At 38.8% G+C, this 6,787-nt stretch overlaps 1 pseudogene; it reads right to left on the bottom strand.

Moving 5' to 3' along the window:
* Positions 1-2,272: 2,272 nt before the first annotated feature.
* On the bottom strand, positions 2,273-2,832 carry LOC127674644 (ornithine aminotransferase, mitochondrial-like; annotated as a pseudogene).
* Positions 2,833-6,787: the final 3,955 nt, after the last annotated feature.

Below are 6,787 nucleotides of genomic sequence, written 5' to 3' on the forward strand. Positions count from 1 at the left end.
GATGTTTAATATAAAAATAAAACTACAGGCAGTTTTAAATACTATCTTGAAAGGCATTATAAATATCAGTTTGGAATCTTCCCTATCACACTTTTATATGTCTAAATCAGAGACCATTAAAACTATTCTGTGGCACTGGGAACTCAAACCAAACCTGTCCTGTAAAACTCAGCCAGTCCACTGGAGTATTATATAATAAAGCTATATTCTCTAAGGTTGTGGTTGCAAAATCATAAAACAAAGTATTTATCTCAAATTCAAGTTTAAGCATTCATCAGTAACTTTGTGTGTGTGTGTGTGTGTGTGTGTACACGTTTGGACATATACATATATGTGGAGGCAAGCAGTTGAAAATGCATTATTCTCACCTTACTTTTGCGATGCAGAATCTGTCAATGAACGTGGAGCTTATCTATCCATTTGGTAGGCTAGCAGAATAGTGAGTTCTAGGGTCCAGCCTTTCAGTGCTGGGGTTACAGATCCACACCATCACTCTCTGCTCTTCCATAGGTGCTGAGAATCTGAATTTGGATTCCCAAGCTCTGGTGGCAATCACTTTACTCGGTGAGCCATTTCCTCAGCCTCCTCATTCAATATTTGTTTGCTAAATCTACTAAACTTAGTAAGGTTTTATACTGGCTGGTTTGGGATGTCAAACTGACACAATTTAGTCATTGGCGAGGAAAGAGCCCCCGTTCAGAAAATACCTTTATGAGATCCAGCTATAAGTCATTTTCTCACTTAGTGAATAATGGGTGAAGGCAGAGCCCACAGTGAGTGGAGCCACCCTTGAGCTGGAGGTCATGGAAAGCAGACTGAATAAGCAACACAGAGCAAGCCAGGAAGCAGCACCATCTTTACTGCATCTGCACCCACTCCTGCCTCCAAGTTCCTACCTTGTGTGAGTTTCTGCTCTGATTTCCTTTGGTGGTGAACATCGATATGGAAGTGTAAGCCAAATAAATTCTTTCCTCCCCAACTTGCTTTTTGATCATGGTGTTTTGTCACTGCAATAGAAACCTTGACTAAGACAGGTTTAACACCATCATATCAGACTAGAACAAGCCAAATGGCCCAGTGGGTAAAGTACTTGCTGGACAAGCCTGAGGTCATGAGGTTTCGTTTGTTCATTTTGTTTGTATTTTTACAGATAGCAACTGCTCATTGCATTATTTAGAATAAAAAGCCTAAGCTGGGCAGTGGTGGTGCACACCTTTACTCCCAGCACTTGGGAGGCAGAGGCAGGCAGATTTCTGAGTTTGAGGCCAGCCTTGTCTACAGAGAGTTCCAGGACAGTCAGGGCTACACAGAGAAACCCTGCCCCCCCCCCCAAAAAAAGCCTGAAACACACCCAGTGATCTCAATAAGAGATGAAATACCAGTCATAAGGGTGAAATAATACAGTGAATATTGCCAAAATGGAAATACAAAATACTCTGTTGGGGTAAAAAGAAAAATTAAGCTTTATTCAAAGAAATACTGAAAATAAATGTTTTACAAATTGCAATCAAGCACTTAAAGTATAATTTAGTAATGAATTCTTGGAATCTATATAGTACATTCTGTTGTTGGCTATTGCAAAGTTTACTTTGAACTAGTATTTTGCATATACTTAACCTTCAATCATCTTAACATTCATTAATTATAATGATTCAACTGCACGATGTTAAGCTGGTTTCTTATGTAGTATCTCAGAAAAAAAAAAAACTTCCAAATACAAAACATTCACACCAGCAAGGAAATTGTAAAAATTGAAGGAATTGTAAATGATTGCAGGACTCCATTTGCAGGCTGTATGCAGATGGATCTATTTCTCCTTAGAAACTTTCCACAGAGTCATACTTCAACAAAGGGATGCCTCTCTCTCTCACTCTTCTGTCACACAATCACCTGCAGGTTCCTAGATGTCACTTTATTATGCATCAACTGAAATATATAATATATATTCAAAAAATGTCTTTTAGAGGACAGAGAAGCCGAATCTGCCTATTGCAAGCAGAGTTTCACGAGAGCCCTGTCTGGAAATGTCTCCCTGGAGTTCCTTCTATTAGAAGGACAAGATGGTCTTATTGATGATCTCCACTGACTCCTGCATCTTATCCTCCTTAATCACAAGTAGAGGGGCAAATGTGATGCTATTGGCTGTGTGTTGGCTTGGCCAGAAGCCCGTTATCTTGGAGTCGTAGGCACACCTTCCAGGCATCACGGTCTTTTGGTTTCTCTGATGACAATGGCATTTAGCAACCCTTTCTCTCACACAACAGTCACAATGTCAGAGGGCAGCTTCATGAACTGCAATGTTTCCAACAGCAAAAACAGTCTTTCCTTAGTACTTCTGGATGCCTTTCACAATAGAGCCCTAATGACAATCAAGCTTACATGCAGACTCTCCTGCCTCCACCCCTCTCCTGTATTCATAGGAAGAACTTTGTTGTAGTTGGTAAGCTTGGTAATGTACTTCTCATATTCACCAAGGGCATTGTTACAGAAAGCTCAAGATGTTAATTTCAGCTTGGCCACCTGATTCTTCATGGTATCTATGATCTTTGGGTGGCAGGGTCCTTGGTTGACAGCACCATAAGCACTCAGGAAGTGGAAGTAGTACCTGCCTGTCACATCCCACATATAAATGCCTTTTCCTCTCTGTAGGGCTATAGGTAAAGGATGGTAATTGTATGCACCATATTTAGATTCCCATTCAAAGCTATACTCAGAGGATAGTGGGCCTTGTACTGCCTTCTTAGTTGCAACGGACTTGGCAGAGGCAACTGAGGCGTGAACTCCTCAACGCAGAGCAAAACAGTCTGCAGTCTTGCTAGTTTTAGAAAGCATTGTGTGAGTCCTTCAGGAATTGGAGTGCAGAGAGACCATTCAGATCACAGTAAAATCCCCACAGTGTCCCTTCCCTAAGGGACATCAACATCATGCCCGATAGCATGAGTTTGATCCCTGGATCCCACATAAAGATGGAAGGAGAGAACTGACATCACAAATGTATGATTTCTGACTTCCAAACATTCAATGTATCATACATGTACCTATGTATCTACATTTCTCTAATACAATAGTATGATGATGACGAGGATGATGATGATGATCATTTAAAGTTCAGAATTAAGTTTTGTAATTGAATATTGTTTTTAGTTTTCATGGGTTTTTATGGGGAGTGATTTTTTTTGTTGTTGTTGTTTTACACAGACAAGGGTTCTCTGTATAGCACTGGCTGTCCTGAAACTCATTCTATAGACCAGGCTGACCTTGAACTCAGAAATCCACCTGCCTCTGCCTCCTGAGTACTGGAATTAAAAGCATGTACTACTACTAAATGCATGATATAACATTCTCTTAAAAACAAACTACTATGCTACAGGGAGAAAACAATATTTCCTTTCTTGATAGTAAATATATGTAGCTGGGCGGCGGTGACAGTGTTCACCTTTAATCCCAGCATCCAGGAGGCAGAGGCAAGTGAATTTCTGGGTTTGGGGCCAGCCTGATCTACCGAGTGAGTTCCAAGACAACCAGCGATACACAGAGAAACTCTGTCTTGAAACAAACAAATCAAAAAAAAAAAAAAAGATTCCTGGCCTTAAGGGAAAGATAGTAAATATATGTATGTATACATATATACATGTATATTAAATTTAACCATTCCATTACTTCCTTAAAATTTAGGATAGTAGTGCCTTACTGACAGAATTTAAGTTCTTGTGCAAGTCAAGGTCAATGTAAAGATAGCTTTTAAGTTTAAAGAGGTTTTAGCAGTTCCTCTGCTGTCAGAGGGGGCCACAGTTTTATTTCCAGATATTCATCTTCATTGAGCAGGAAAATGATTATGTCATGACAATGAGCACGGTGTATCTTCACAAATGCTGGACAACAGAGAGTTAACCTTTTTCTAATACTGCCACTCGAATTGCTGTTTACCATCTAAAGTGCAGGGTACAGAGTGAGGAGAAAGGCCACAGGGTCATTATACTTTGGTAGCAAAGGAACTATCTTTTTTTTTTTTTCATTCTATTCGGTGCCAACTAGCCATTTATTGCAGAACAAAATTCAGAATTCTCCATGTTACTCTTCTTTTTGAAGTTTATTTTAGTTCATTTCCACAACCTGGGGAAAAGAAAGGAGGTCTTATGGCTGGAACACTGCAGTTATCTAAAGGCTGCTATGACTCAATGATGCTTTGTTCATTATTGAGACAACTGAATCCCGTTTCTTTTCTCTTTACAGTTGGAATAGTTTAAAATCTTGTTGCTGAGGCAGGCTTCATGAAACTGATATGTCATTTTGGTCCGAAGCTGAAGGAAGCTAATTACATAAGACTTTCAGTCCAGAGGAATCCCCCCTCACACACTTGATCTAAAGATCCATTCTACCTAATTTATACTCACTATTCTTTCTGTGGTATGTATTACTCCAAGAGAAAAGGGTCCCAAGTTTACTCATCACCATTACCCAAGGATCTTGCACATGATAGGCAAGCCTTCTTCTAGTGAGCTATAACCTACACCCTTGTCTTAATCTGCTCATTTAGAAATTTACTGCAAGCATTACACTGGACATTGTTTACTTATTTGATACATGGCACTGCTATGTAGTCCTAGATTGCCTTGAACTTGCTATGTAGAGCAGAACTTGGAGCAATCATCATGTCTCTAGAGTGCTAGAGTTGTGGTTAATACCACTGTGTCTGGAATATCACAAGTTATTGATAAATACTTGTTAAATAAGGAACTGGATATGTGAGCTGATTCATCTTGTACTAAATGCATCATGAACAATGGCATACTCAGATGTCTGCAAGCGAATTATCTTCTCTTTCATTATCTGGAAATAAAATACAGTGGAGTGCTATTATCTGGAGCTACTTGAGTGAAGAGAAAAAGGAGAAAGGCTTGGCATTTTCTGCAGTGACAGAATCTTAAGAAACAAGTAACACTCAACAACTAAAAATAAATGGGGAGCTATGGATAAATAAAGAAATTTAAATTAGGCCTGGAGATACAGCTCTATTGGTAGGGTTATTGCCTTGCTTTGGTGTCTACCAACACATAAGCTAGGCATAGTGATAGATGACTGCAATCCCCACACTTGAGAAGTGGAGGTTGGAGGATCAAAAGTTCAATTATTCTGTGCAACATAGTGAGTCTGAGTCCAACATGTTGATGGTGGAGAGGGGAAGAAAGGAAATAGGGGCCAGAGGAGGGGAGAGTGGGAGAAGTATGGAAGGAAGGAAAGGGGAAAAAAGTAGAAGAGGAAGAAGACCAAGGACTCTTACAGTTTTCTCAAGGCCAGATATAAAAATGTCGGCTTGGTTGAGACATTCCCCCATCAATAGCTGGATTCTAGGCCATTATGACTTTTACAAACATTCAAGACAAATCAAATGTGAGCAGAAAAGGAAGATAAACACAGGTGAAATAGAAAAAAATTATTCATGTCTGGAGAGAAAGGTATGTGGGAAAGCTTTATACCTAATAGCAAGATGAATAAAGATTTTAATACAAACTACCTTAGTAATATAATAGGAATGATCACAATAAAAGTGGAAGGCTAGATTAGAGGTGTTCCTCTGAGACAAGGACTTAGGCTGCATTTAATATTCGAGACAATAATGGAATTTTTATGTTAGAAGAAAGTGGTCCTAGATTTCAGATCAAAGGACTCCTTCCTTTTAAACAAAAATGAGAGGAAGCAAACGAACATGAAAGACCAAAGGAAATAAAATGGATCAAGGAGAAAAGAGAGATGAGGATCCCAGAGGATGAAGGATCCCAGATGAAGGAGGATAAAGCAATGTGTTCAGTCAGGATATTAGGCAATCTGGTAAAACTTATTGAAATATCATTAATTGGTTATTTTAACACAGGGTACACTCAATAGGTGCCAGAAGTCAATGGACTAGGTTTTTTTTTTCTTTTTTCTTTCATGTACTCCTCAAATAACAATTAAATTAAAATGTTTTAATCCCCAGGCTCAGGAGAAAGGCATGTGTCCAGCCTACCCAAGCCCTCTTCAGATCCCTAGTAACAAACAAACAAATCAAAGCCTATTCTTCAGTCTTTAAAACTGATAGTTCATTACATCATGTTCAAGACTTAATGAAGGCAGTTAGCATTAGACTAGCTCACTTATCTATATCTATATTTGTGTATCTGTGTATATACACATAAATATACATATGGATATATATGTATATATACATATATGGTATATGTGTGTCTATACATATATACATACAAAAGTACCCTGAAAATTATGTCTGATTTATCTCTCTCACTTTGTACTACCAATGTAACCCAGGATCAGGCATCTGCTAGGCAAGCCCCCTGCATCTGTGCCACACCTTAAACCCCAATACACATCCTTTATCCTCATGTTAACGGTAAGAAAGCTGAAACTTAGTCACTTTCTTTAGGACATAATATATCAAGCTAAAAGCACTCCCTTTATAGACAGGTGGTCTTTAGCCTACACACTTGCATCCTAATCATGCCTGGAGCTGTTCTCTGACATAAAGGATTCAAGCCCTCACATGTATGCACTTTGTCTTTTGCCTCTGTCATTCCAATTAAATGTTTGAGCCTCCTCCCCAGAATAGAGATTCCCAGAATTTATAGCAAACCACAATCATTAAGGACCCTTATTAGAAAGTGGACTTGGGAACTTCATCTCAATAGACATGACTTAGTATGATTGCAAAAGAAATTCCAATTTGAATAAGTAATCAAGGTGATAATAAAAACCAGGACTCTTTAGAAATGGTGTCTAGATTAACTATTCA

This window comes from Apodemus sylvaticus, chromosome X (genome assembly GCF_947179515.1).
Source record: "Apodemus sylvaticus chromosome X, mApoSyl1.1, whole genome shotgun sequence".
NCBI lineage: Eukaryota > Metazoa > Chordata > Mammalia > Rodentia > Muridae > Apodemus > Apodemus sylvaticus.